The sequence below is a fragment of the Camponotus vicinus genome, unplaced genomic scaffold (assembly GCF_025532165.1).
Source record: "Camponotus vicinus isolate PSW18456_S1 unplaced genomic scaffold, iyCamVici1.0 SCAF_2, whole genome shotgun sequence".
Lineage (NCBI taxonomy): Eukaryota > Metazoa > Arthropoda > Insecta > Hymenoptera > Formicidae > Camponotus > Camponotus vicinus.
In genome coordinates this window covers 25,166,689-25,180,884 of record NW_028141956.1, presented here as the reverse complement: position 1 = coordinate 25,180,884, position 14,196 = coordinate 25,166,689, and the positions used below count along the sequence as shown (strand labels likewise).

The 14,196-nt window shown below is 37.2% G+C and overlaps 1 protein-coding gene across 8 annotated transcripts in view; it reads right to left on the bottom strand.

Annotated features, from left to right (window-relative positions):
- Positions 1-14,196, bottom strand: part of LOC145967216 (Krueppel-like factor 6) — a 325,474-nt gene that overhangs the window by 217,545 nt on the left and 93,733 nt on the right. For 2 of the 8 annotated variants that reach the window (XM_083091875.1, XM_083091878.1), the window contains exon 1: positions 4,532-4,785. The exons of 4 other annotated variants lie outside the window; for them this stretch is intronic. The gene's annotated coding sequence lies outside the window, so the exon portion shown is untranslated. Of the gene's footprint in view, positions 1-4,531; positions 4,786-14,196 lie in introns of those variants that run through there. 2 more of the 8 variants (XM_083091879.1, XM_083091881.1) reach the window with 1 other exon arrangement.

Sequence of the window (14,196 nt, the reverse complement as noted above, 5' to 3'; positions counted from 1 at the left end):
CACATCATCCAAAAATTTTTTCAGTTCCTCTCACAGGGAATGCATTTAATTTAACTACATCCGAAAGACTTTTGTAACACAAATATTACAAAGGAATATAATTTTTATATCTGTTAGAGATAATAATTTTACATCTGATTTATTCGAGATGATTAATTATAAATATATGTATATAATATTAAATCTATAATCGATTATAAATATACATCAAGTCTTATCTCGAGGAAATCTTAAGCTTCACATCGTCCAAAAATTTTTTCAGTTTCTTACAGGGAATGCATTTAATTTAACTATATCCGAAAGATTTTTGTAATATAAATATAATTTTTATATCTGTTAGAGATAATAATTTTACATCTGATTTATCCGAGATGATTAATTATAAATATATGTATATAATATTAAATCTATAATCGATTATAAATGTATATCAAGTCTTATTTGGAGGAAATTTTAAGCTTCACATCGTCCAAAAATTTTTTCAGTTTCTTACAGGGAATGCATTTAATTTAACCATATCCGAAAGACTTTTGTAATACAAATATAATTTTTATATCTGTTAGAGATAATAATTTTACATCTGATTTATCCGAGATGATTAATTATAAATATATGAATATAATATTAAATCTATAATCGATTATAAATGTACATCAAGTCTTGTCTCGAGGAAATCCTCAGGAAAGCTTTACATCGTCCAAAAATTTGTTCAGTTCCTCTCGCAGAGAATGCATTTAATTTAACCATATCCGAAAGACCGCACGCTTAGTAAGTCGCAAACGGTCCCGGTGTCCTTTGCTCACCGGAAATTACGAAACGACGTTACTTTCCGCGTTTCCGTCGACGTAATGCAAATACGAATCTTGTCGACACTGTGCCCATTTCCGTGGATTAGGAAACGGTCGTGCATGGCGAGGGGTTCGAGAATCGAAAGGGGATATCCGTCCGCTTAACTAAACGGCACTCCGCGCGACCGTGGAATGGATCGAAACTCCTGGAGCTAAGGATTAAAGTAAGCATCGATTGGAACGCGGCGGGAATTATCCCCTACCAGCGGAGGAATTACGGAATCAAATGGAAGCGGCAGGAACAAGCCGGAGCGATATCCATGTATAATTTTATGGCAGCCGGATAAAAGAATGTTCAAGTATTTAAAAATTCCGTAATAAATGTTCCCCATCCCTCTCTCCTCTATCCGTCCATTATACTTCATTCACGTTTTTTTTTTCCAGTTACATATCTAACGTATATATTTTCACAATACATATTATTACTCCATTTTACTCGAAAGTAAACAAGTTAACGGTAAACAGGGAAATTTTGGCGTACAATGTTAAGTCAACAGTTTATTGTTCGGTTTTCCCTCTGTTTAAGTAAATTAATAATTAAATTCATCTCACATATATATGTGCATGTGTGTGTGTGTCTCTCTCTTTCATAACGTATATTAAACTCGAAAAAAACTTGACTTTATAAAAAATGTGATGTATTTATAACCGCAAAGTTATATCGATAATCCCCGTAGCGCAGGTAATCCAAACTTTGGCAAGAAGTTTTAACGATTTCACTGCCGGGCAAAAATTTCCGGCGGGATATGAGAAATCGTCGGAACTTTTCCGCCCAATCCAAATTGCTTGGCACGTCATAAATGATCGACAGCATTTTCGAAATCGCGCGAAAGATTTTTCGGAAGCAAAGTCTACGAGCGAATATTTGTCTCTCTCGGGATAAGTATAATATCTATCCACGCGCACGTGTAAAGTAATTTTTTTTCCGTCGTTACGGACCTAAAAAAATAATTACCGAGCTCCAGATAACACTCGGAAGTATTTACGTATCGCCTCTTTATTCGCAGGATAACAAATTTTCGCGCACGAATGTCACCATATTGGATATCGCGGGCATTCGAAATTTATTTTAGTATTCAGTGGCGGATCCTGAAACCAATATAGAATGTAAAATTCTACCGCGCACGTTTCGCCACGTAATTCCTTCCCGGCGATCCGGAACACGAGAGATTTTACTCAAGTTTTCATAAAAATGCGCAACCTTGCGCCGGTAAATCGATTTATTGCTCGAGAAGGAATATCAAGAGACTTTTACCGGCTCGCAATTGCCTCGATCCGTAGAATAATATTCCAATAAACATTCAATGTTACTTTCGATCTTTTTCCTTCTTATCTCGTTTATTTTCCACTTGACGCAAGAAGAGGCCAGATACTGGACAATAATAAAAATGCCACGATCGCATGCACGATATACTTTCCGACATGACAGCAATAAATTCAAATAACGCGCATATTTCATTTCGTGTCTTCCATCAAGTGCCATCATGAAGATACGATCGCGATTGCCGTTCTTTCTGCTGATAGCATCGTTTGGAGAAAACGATGTACTGGATTTTGACCCTTTGCTCTTCACCCTTTTCCCCCCTGCACGCGAGCTTCAAAGTTTGATTTTCCCTTCATTACGAAGCATAAAGCGAGACATTAAAAAGCGTGACAATGCAAAGCTTTTTTCTTAACAAAGAAATAATGATTTACGAGTGACTATTAAAAGCTTGCCATGCATTACTCTGCATCGTAAAGTCAAACTATAATGATTAAAGCTCTTAACCTCTTGCACCCCGAGACGACCTAGGTTAAACGGATTCCGATCGAGTTAATAGTTTTCGTGTTGCCCCTCTCTATAATCATATCGTAACGCGAGGAAGAAAAAAATTCAATTCATCTAGATTAGCGTCATCTCGCATCGGTACATTAACCCTTGCCTTAAATCGATTATAACCGGTTGCCAGGGAACATCGTATTTTCGCGTGATGATAAAAGTTTCAAGTTTGCAATGACATCTCAAAAAGGGAATATTCAAGCCCAACCCGCTCATCTAACCCGCAGCTTGCACGCGCAATATCGTGCAATACCATAAGAAAGACGGCCACGTATACGATATAAATACTTCCTCCTCCTTAATTGCGAATACAAGTCCCACGCCCGCGGGTCTCAAAGAAGCTAATCGTCTTAACGGCAACGGCGGTTAGTAAATAGCCGGAGATATTGACCGCCCTGAATGTACACGGAACGTACGCGGAACGGTCCGATAAGCACGTCGTAAAGCAGTTAACGAGGAACGCTGTAGGCCGGCCACCGATCCATCGCTAATTACGGATTCACCCCGTGTCACGATTACAACGCGCGGAGATGCCCAGCTGGCGCGAGACGATCCGGCATGTTCTTATTGACGCCGGGACTTCCGGTTAATAACACGTTTCTGGTGTTTACGGTAATCATCAGCGCCGCCTCATTAACAAGATGAATTTAAACGTGGACGAATATAATATGATGTTTATATGATATTGTGTTGTATAATTTAGTTTATGTTATGTTATATAATATTATATAATATTATGTTAAACTTCATTGAATTGTCAGTGATATATCGGGTTTGACATGACATGAATTAGTGTTTTATTCCGTGCGTTTAGTAATTTAATATATTAATAAGGATAATATTTTTAAAATATTTCAAAATTAATTCAGAAAAAAATTATATTATTTATAATATTTAATAGTACTATCAATGTATATTATTATAATATTATTAATAATACTATTTACAATTTTACTATAAATTATTTAAAATACTACAAATTTTAAATAGTATTCATATATGTAATTTTGAAACTTCAGTATTAAAATTATATAAATAAAAATTTGTGTTTAGTAAAATATTTTGTGAAAAATACGGTATGCTATTCATCATACTTATCGTTAGTAGGAGCAAAGTCAGCATTTGAATCTATCAAATGGTATTTTCATATCATATTCATCCCACATTTAGTATATTACATGCATTACGCAATTGTAAATCTAGATAAAAAAAGGATTATATTTATGCGTGTGCGTATCATGCGCGTTAAAAGGATCGGCAATCGCATTTAGTATTATCGACTCGAGCGTGTGCATGATTGATTCATCGCGTTAATCCACGAACAGATCTATATAAATTATCTATATAACTCAAAATAGGAAATCTGATTTTTGGAAAAGCAAAATAGAGGAAATTTGAAATTGCTCTTTCAAACCTGTATTAGAGAAACGAGAAATAATAATAAAAATATATATATGTCTCAGAGATACGTAGATTGTAGAAATGTTCTATAATTAATTTGTAACAATACATTAAAAGCAATGTAATAAACTCGCGTATTTTTCTCCCCATATTCAACTTTTGTTCGATATATACCCTCTGTTTATATGACCATTATTTGCGTCGACATTGGTACGCATTCGATATACTTTGAATAAGTTAATAATACGCGAAATACTACGATCGAATGTTATTGATATTTAATCATGTACAAAATTCGATCTCGATTCAAAAGAAAAAACACATCGGATATATACTTGTATTGTTTATCTCTACATGTGTCGTATTAATACATGTAACAATACAAGTATCCAATTTAAAACGCGTATCAAGCGAGGCAAATATATTAATTAAAAAAGAAAGTAATCGGTGAAAATTTACTCACTTGACAATTCGATTCCAAATAATGTGCTAGCGTTGCAGAAGAGTCCTCGGGAAAGCTTTCAATGGCACCTTCTAATCTTTAATCTTAACTGTCCGACACTCTCGTTCGACACACACTCGATACACTTTGAACGAGCGAGAAACGCGAAATACGACAATCGTTCAACGCTACCGCGCAATCGCCATCGAATTGGATTTTGATAAAAAAAAACGCGGAGCGATCTAACACACATCTGAACTGTTGAGAAAGCACAGCGGTACTACCACGTCATACAATAACTACACGCGAGGAGGTCAAAGGAAAAATAAACGAGAAAGATCGCCGGCGACCTTCGAGCATCAAAACATAAACGTTGTCGTATTTTCAAATTTAATATATCGAAACTAGTTCTGTATGTATGTATATGTGTGTTGTGTTTTATTATATAATATTTTAACATCTTAAGATAAGTATTTTAGACTTGCATAGAATTTTCATTTTTTTATTACTCAAAATTGAAATAAAAAATATATACTGCATATTTAATACTTTTTAAGACATTAAATATATAAATAAATATAAATATAAATATAAATATTATATGTAATATATTTTAAACGTATAATTAACTTGGCTTGTCGACTGTTTATAAAAGTAAAATTATTAAAGAGAGAGGATTTAAAAAAAATTTCTGAGTCTTCATAAAATTCCATGATAATTCCCTGATTTTTTCCTGGTACAAAATAAATCCCTGAGAATTCCAGCTTTTCCATGTTTTTCCAGAGAGTAGACACACTGGCACAATACGATAGTTGGACCAATACTTTGCTCAGCATTTCCAATATGTACTTTATTTTCAAATAATTATTTTCATTAACTTAAAATCGTAACTCATGTTAATGTTATAATATAGTTAGATAATCATAGTATGTATTAATCACAGTGATCAACTCATTCCATTCCACTCACATGTTTCATCGCTATTATATCCGCGCACCGCAAGCGTCCCGACGCCACAAATGACTGCGCGCAACACGTTGTAGACGAGCAACGCAGACGATTAAACATCTCGACTTCCAATTCCGTAATTAGGGCACTGTAATCGGATTTCGAAATTCCGAGCTTGCACATGTCCGGATGTAACATCAATGAAAATCGGAATATAATTTTAATTTTCATCATTAGTTATTAACAACAATTGCGTTGCAATATTCATTAGATTGCAATGAGTATTATCACTCTTCATAATATTGCGTGAATAATAGAATAAATATCTGACCGTGTATGGCACGAGCAAAAGAGGTGTAAAATTCAAACGAGCCTTAAATTAGAAATTAAAAATGCGAAAATATCGCGTATGCTTCCTAAGGGGAAAGATTAAAAGGTCGAAAGCAAATTCTGGTGTTTGCTTTACAATATACGAGAGCAATAACTGCTTATTTTCCGTTCAGAAATACAACAACGTAAGAAATTACATCAAATACTGCAATTTTTGCGAAAATTGAAACAAGATAATTATACGAAAATTTCTGAAAATTTTTTTTCCTAAGAGACGCGAGATTTATTTTCTTTTACTGAACAAGAGATCCACACAATAAATGTTAAGAAATGCATTCTTAGTTCCTTTCTTAGGTATCTGTCCTCTTTTAAAACCGCACGATTATCTTGTTTCAATTTTCAGAAATTGACATGTTCGATGTATGCATGCGAAAGTGATATTAATTATTCGTTCTAAGCGACAGCCGCCGTTAGAAGAATCCCTCGCCCATTTGTCACTCCGCTATCGATTTCAATTTATCTTAATTGCTCGCGCGATTAGCTTTCTCGCGGCCGAAACACGACGACCGGCTTACAAAACGGGCCCCGGAATACAATCGACGTTGCATTGTGTCATTACGCGTTCGACGCAGCGGTTCCCTTAAACACTTACTCGTCGCCCGATCGTTCATTAATGAGCTAATTGCGAATGCATGGAATTAGGGTAGGCCGACCTCAAGCCGCCGCCGTCGCCCCTGCCTCCTCCCACCTCGCTTCGCGCGGCCGATGCGTATCGATGCCACCCCCGAGGGACGAAAGTCCCGCTCCTCGTCCCTGCATCCTTCCCTCCCCCTCATCCGCGCTCTCCCTTCCTCTTTCCCAATATCATTCGCCGAGTCGGTTTCCCCTTTTATGGCGCATAACCGTAGCCATTTTGAGCCGGCCCGGCGAGTAATTCAATTTATAATTGAGCGAAAACCACCGGCGCTGGTGCCATTGCGTCTAGCCGGCAGTCTGTCGGTGCAACTCCGTACGGGTCATTAGTACGTCGGCATATCGACCGTCGTTTCCGCGCAGCCCGCCTGACCCCGCCGCGGCCACCCCGCGCTACCACTCTCGGCGCGAGTAGTCATTAGGAGATAGTTCCACACTCTCCCCGTCCGTTCATCCCCGAACTCTCTCTCGACTCCGTCACGGTCCACTCTCGTCTCTGCGATCGCCATCAAATTGACCAGACTGCCGGATCGACGAAAGAAGCGAAAAGATACGGTATGAATCTCGTAGGAAAGAGAAGAGAAAATTTCAACATAATAAAAAAATATAAGTATATTTGTCTGAAGTATTTTTGCAACAACTACTCCGGCAGAATCTATTATAAATTATTGATCGCTACTTAATTCATCTCACCTGATTCACTCATCTGGTGCTGTCATTTTTGCAGAGACTGCTGTAAAATATGCGTACGCACGCGCGCGCATAATCTATACCTTTAACTTTCCGCGGAAACTCGCCGACGCAGTTTTAACGAAACCCCCGTTCGTTTAATTTCTGCAAACGTAATCTACGGAGGCAAATAAAGGATAAAAGAAACGCGAATCAAGAAACGCGCCAAGAATTTCGTGCAGGGCGAGTGCATTTTATGCGAGTTAATTACGACACCTCTCTGTCGGTGAAAAAATTTAATAACTTATATATGACAGCGCGCGATAATCAGTTTTACGATGCAATACCTATTATCCTGGTGAACTTGATAAAAGCGACCTATATTAATACATCGTCTATTCACGGCCGCGTACGTTTTATAGCGTTTAACCGAATTAGGATCACGAACGAGCGAAAATTGATGCAGCGAGTAACGAGGAAATAACGACACCGTAGAAAGTAGGGCTAATATTCTCTTCTCGGGTCGCAAGTTGCAACATATGTGAAGAGGCAGACCCTCGCGTCCAATTCTCCCTTTCTTCGTCACATCGCCCGCTGCACCTTTTACCTCGCCTCTCATCCCCCGAGCGGGCAATGAATCAAAGCCGAATGAGCATTACCGCGACCGTATTGTCCGCGCAATAGAATTTAAACCAGGACCTCTCTCCTTTCTCCGCCAAGGAGAAACTTGCGCTCCGCTCGCCGGGCTCTTCATCTCACTCTATCACGGATCGCGCCCTTCCAGTCGCGGGAATTCCTATCCTTCTCCATCGTCCGCTTTTCTCTCGCCGTGGCGTTTCTATGGAAACGGCGCGAGGACCAAAAGCTCCGGTATATCAGGAGAAACAAAGTTGCTCGCAGATGTGGGAAGAAGCGAGAGGGACAGCTGGAAGAAGGACGAAAGGATGAACAAGGAGAACGCGGTAGTCCAAGGGCGAGTGTGGCGGATGGGTAGATTAGAAGGAGAGGCGACGATGCAACTGCGGTATGAAAACCGACGAGAGTGAGGGAAACGCCACGAGGAAGGACGGCAGCGAGGACGAGCGGGTAGAGTACCGTTAGAGGCCTCGGCTAAGGGAAACTTTGTAGACGCGACATTTCCTGCCGGCGATGCTGGCGCAGTCTCGCAGGCCATCGAACCGAGAAAGCGAGCGCGCCGCCTCCTCCGCCGGACAGAGAAACGTTCTCCAAAGTTACCGGAAATGGCAATGAACACGCGCTACGATGTACGTGCTCCACGAAGGCTGCTAAGTAATGTAAACACCGTGTAAATCTACTGCGCGGACGGCCTGGGATGTTTCAATCCGGGCGAGTGCATTTTAGATGCGCCTGCCGCGTATCTAGAATTTTGAGCGACTTTACGGACGTAACATTTTTTATTACTATCACGAATGTGTTATTATTTATTATATTATTTACTGTAGTGTAAACGAAGATTATAGCTTGTATAGCACGTTTTTAAACTTATTGCTTTATACTTGAAATAAATAAAATAAAATTTTTATGAAATGTATCTATAAAAAACGAAACAAAAAATGTTACGTCAAAATTACATCCTTCTTTCACCGCAAAAGAAATTAACCGTGAGTAGATGTCGATAAAAAATGTGAATAACCGAAGGAGAAATTGCGAAAATTAGACAGCGGATATTCTTTAAACGGATGGCGATATTTCGGAAATGTCGATATTTCTCTTGTTGTCTCTAATCTAGATATCTCTTCATGATAGAGAAACTGAACATGTGTAGACACGCGTGTATGCGCCGCGGATTCGATGATATTTGCTCGCGTAGATCCGGATGGATTTACGGTAATAAACTCTCGGGTACGGAGGACACGATTTAAAGTACATATTCGAGTTGTCGGGGCGACATGGACCATTGTTGATATTACGATGCTCTCATACGATCCGACTGGTCAACACTCGTGTATCAGGATATCGAGGTTTAATGGATCTTCCACCTATAATCGACTCGCGATGCAAAATGGAAACGACGACGATCATGGTTGCAATATTACGTTACAGTAATGAGATTGGATATTCATATAAATTTGTTATTTTGCGATCTACGATAAATATATATGATACATTAATGGATGTCTAATGGATTCGCTAGATGAATGCGCAATATTCATGCAACGATTGTTAATGAAACACGTGCTTTAATTTTTTACAATATATTTGATATCTGTGAGATAAATTATATCAAAGCTAGTTTTTTTTATTAAATCCATTTCTATAAATGTCAATCCATAATCTATTATAACGTGATATATCCCCGATGAAAATACGCTTAAGTATATTCTGAAAATTTATTGTCTCTCTCTTTCATAAAAAAGAAACAAATTTATATTTGTACCTTCAGGAAAGTTCGGAGCAAATGTCAAATGTAGCATGCACTACGCAAGTTAAATTACAGATTTATGTAAATTCATTATATGTATCTCGGCAACGTTAAATTTATCACTTTCAATGCTAAGTACACAAGCTTTCGGATGCATCATACACGTATTTACATATCCGTCGTGAGAGGGCGAGCGTTTAGGATAATATTGCGCAAACTGCCGGCCGCGAATATCATTTTTGGATCATTGGAACGAGGGATAAAATCTATTTTAAGAATCCGTCATTTCTATCTCGCTTCATTTATGTCGTCCAGCGCGATGATGGCGGTGTTCTCGAGCTATTTCCATGGGGGAAAAAAGCTCGATGCGCTGATATGAAGACTCGTTCAAAGTTATTCTCGATATTCATCGCGCTAGCAACTTTATACGAGTGAAACTGCAGTATCGCTAGTCGATCTATCGATTCCCGATAAATTGTCTGTTGCGTGGGCTGCGGCGAGCCCGTTCGTCTCGTCGACGACAAATTCCCGCGCTTTCCCAGAATCGCTCCTAAATCATCGAGATCGGCGAGCATCGAAGATCGTCTCGTCCATAAATCATCGAAATCTCACCGCGCGCGTTTACGACGGGTCATTTTTAAAAATGCGTTTCGCAATTATTGCACCTCGATATTGTACGTGAGAGATACACCGGGATTAGTCTGTCCTTAGTAGTGGATCAACGTAATCGGCTTTATCGATCTTGAGTCGTGTATATGTATTTAAGGGATAACTTTGCTTTATCGGCGCTCGATGACGATTTTATTGATAACGATATGATGAAATATGTAACTTTGTGAGTGCTCATCTACGTAAACGTTGATGAACTAGCGAGGCTCCGTTATTGCGTAACTCATTTATGTTCACAATCTAGATCCTGCGACGGAAATGCTTGTCATGCCGCGTAAAATGCATTTTAAACACGAAATTTAATCGCGAGGAAATCCACGGTGTTTAGCGCGGAAATCGCATGTAACTTGCTATCGTCGGTCGGTTTGTCGATGTTGAATTTTCGATGTGATGCCATTAAAAAAAAAACCGCGGCGCAACATGACGAGATCCTTTTATTTTTACCTCAACCTGTCTGCGACAGGAAACGGGCGACGCGTTGCCTGTTGCGTCGCCATTTAATCCTCGACGTTGACGTATCATCGTCCACATTATATCCCGATAATTATACGCGGCTAATGAGAAAATACAGATGCGCGGGCGCCGAGATGTACGGGCCGAGACTCGTAAAAATGAATCTTTTATTGCGATTCATAATTTATAGCGAATTAACCTGGCACGAAAATTTCAAAATGACGTTTCTGCGTAAATTACGCGCCATCATCAAATGACTTTTCCTATTCGGTAGAGACTGATCGAATTATTTCAAAGCTTCACATTTCGGCGGACAGTTACATCGCTTCATGAATTTTTCGCGTTTTTTAAAATAAATATTAGCTTAAATTTTGAAGAGATAGGGATCGATATAGTTTTTACTAAAAGCTAATAAATATCTTACTTTTCTTATTTGAAAAATATACATATTAAATAAAATTGAAATATATATGCTAATAAATCCACTTATTACTTTTATTACATATATCCTCTGATCCATATATTACTCCCATTGTTTCCTCTTGTGATGAGCATTATTGCTTTAAATATTTTCCGCGATGAGCGTATAATGTTCTCAGCATTGTCCTTTTAATTATGCACAAAGATTAAATCTAACTTTGTATGTTTATGACAAGGGAGATTTAATATCAATAAATAAATCGCTTCATATCAAAGTTTGACATATGATATTTAGTATTTATTTGCGATTGACGCGCATCTGGTATCGTAAAATATCATGTTTTGTTATGCTCGACAAAGCAAATTGAAATTTCCACGAAACTTTTAAGTACATTTTAACAACTCTTTCAAATTGGCTTATATGTAACTTGTATTTAAACTTCGATTTTTTATATTTTATGCATGTAATTTGTAGAACCTAATTCATATATAATACTTTTTATAATATGTCTACAAATAAAGATTACATTTAAAATGTTGGGAGAATTTGTTTTCTATACTTTTTTGAGAATCTGGGAAACTGTAATACATTCTCTTGCATTCTCTTTTCGGCGCCCATGTGCGCTTCGTATCGCCATTGGAGCGGATCGGCTACCCTTTTTACCTTCGCCGGACGATCCCGTGACGCCATCGCAGACCCTAATGCGATCCCGTCTATCCCCTATCAGTGCTCCCGCTCGCGTTTCACCATGCCACTCTGCAATGGCTGTCCGGTGCGAAATCTGAACGATCGGCCAATTTGTTGAAAATAAATTTCCGACTGTCGAACGGGATTCCCCGATCACGAAGCTTCCATTACGAGACAATCTCTCACCAGATCCGAAAATTGCCCGAAGGGAAGAAGAAGAATCGTTGTTCAGATATTGCGAGATTTAGATTTTGAAACAACAAAAATTTTTAATAATAATTCGTACGTAAATATATAAAAACCAATACCTTCTTTTTATTATTAACAAGCGTGCGAAAAGTTGGCATATTATTTCGTAGAAATTAATATATAATTAAAATTTTTATCTTTATTTTCATTAATAATTTTTGACAATTTAAATGGTCATGGTCATTAAATAAATTTTCCTTTAGGAAAATGAAAATGAAAAATTCAGGATTAAAACGCCAAATTCATGCAGCGTTTCATTTTGTTCTGTGAAATTTTCCTTATCATTCACCGTCAGATTTTCAAAAATTTAAATTTTACAAAAGTTCTAAGAGAACAAATTTCTACCTTAAAAAAAACATTAATTAAAATAAAATGCACGAGCAAATTTACATGTACGAGCGTCGCATAAGACGTTGGACGATTTTCGAGTTTTGTATTTTCTGAAACAGTTTTCCTATAATTCTGAGCATATTTATGTATTTTAATAAAAAGTAAAAACCATTAGAACGATTAAAATATTTTTTAAATAATTTTTTCGCTCGAAATGACATGCAAAAATAAGACATTTATAGCATATAAAAATATGCCCTTTTCGCATACAAAATTAATTATTTAAATTACATTCTACTACTAATGATATGACTCTTTATGAAATGCAATAAATATTATTATCATCATATATAAGAATAAATATCATTATTGAAAATTAACCAACATGATACGCTTCTCTCAAAGTACGAACGAAATAAATAATTTAAAACATATTCTATATAACACACAATTAATTATAAGAATTCTTTAAAATAGTGCAATTGCATCTTATTTAGCATTTAGCTCTTATTCTCAAACAAAACAGAATAGAGATATTATCAGATCTGATCGAAGATAACGTTTCTCAAATTTAATTCGGTCGCTTTGAAATTCGATAGTTTACACTACTTCCGATTCGCGTAAGGGAACTTGGGCGTCATGACGGCTATGGTATGGACGCGATCGAAAGCGTCGGAAACTAAGGATCGTGAAATTAATACGCAAACACCTGTAAACGTGTAGACCTCGGTCACCGATATAGATGTATACCGAATATTCCCTGCTTTATAGAGCCTGAGCATAATTACACGTACTAGCGTAAGTTACGCTTAAGTGCGTAATATAATCCTCTGGCATTAACAGTACAATATTATTACACGTGTTAAATTTGATCGCCTGTTATAAGTTTCATGTAGCCTGAGCTTCTGTCTCTCTCTCTCTCTCTCTCTCAGGAATGCGAAATATACAATAACCCAATGTTGCGCGAATAAGCTGAATAAATTCGCTATCGATTTCCATTTATTCACAAAGCTTCTTACTCACATCCAGAGTATCCACTTATCGCAGAATATTTGTTTGCAATTGTTGCAATTGCGTCATTAAGCATTCCGAAAATGCGCACGCTGCCTCGAACAATAATTATGAAATTATGTCGAATCAGGACGAATGCTACCCATGTTATACTTTGAGAATTAGTTTACAGCGAGCTCTCGATGGTGGTCGCGTGAATAGATGCTGCGCTTGTGAATAAATAAACAAATATATCGATCGCGCGTATGTCCCTTCGTCGGGAAAGGTTAATATCCGCCATTAACCCCGTTGGCTGATTGCGTCCTAAAGTACCACATGATTGATCATGCAGTGTACTGTATAGTAATTTAATTAAGCAATAAGAATTGAATCTATATAATATCATATAAGACTGAATTAAAGTACTATGCGTATAAAAATTACTATTTATTAATTATTAAATTTCGAATCAAATTCTTGCAATCATTGCTTTTATTTTCTAAAATTATTACAATATTAAGATACGTAGCTCTTGAAATATTGATAAGCAGTCGCTCTGTTGCATTTTAAATTTTAAATTAACATAAACATGTAATTTTAATATTCATGACGTAAAAATAGAGAAAAATGTAGGATCAGAATGTATTATCAGAAAGTAAAGGCGACAATAATGCTGCTAATCTGGTATCATACATGAAAGCACAAAAACAATGTACTTATCTATAATCGTGCAATCATCCGAGGGCTAAATCAATATTACTCACATCGATAAAATACGCACATCGTCGCCAGATAACGCGTCAAGCAATAACTCTGGACAGGATGACGAAGAAAAATTGAAAACATATTTTATAATATTGAGAA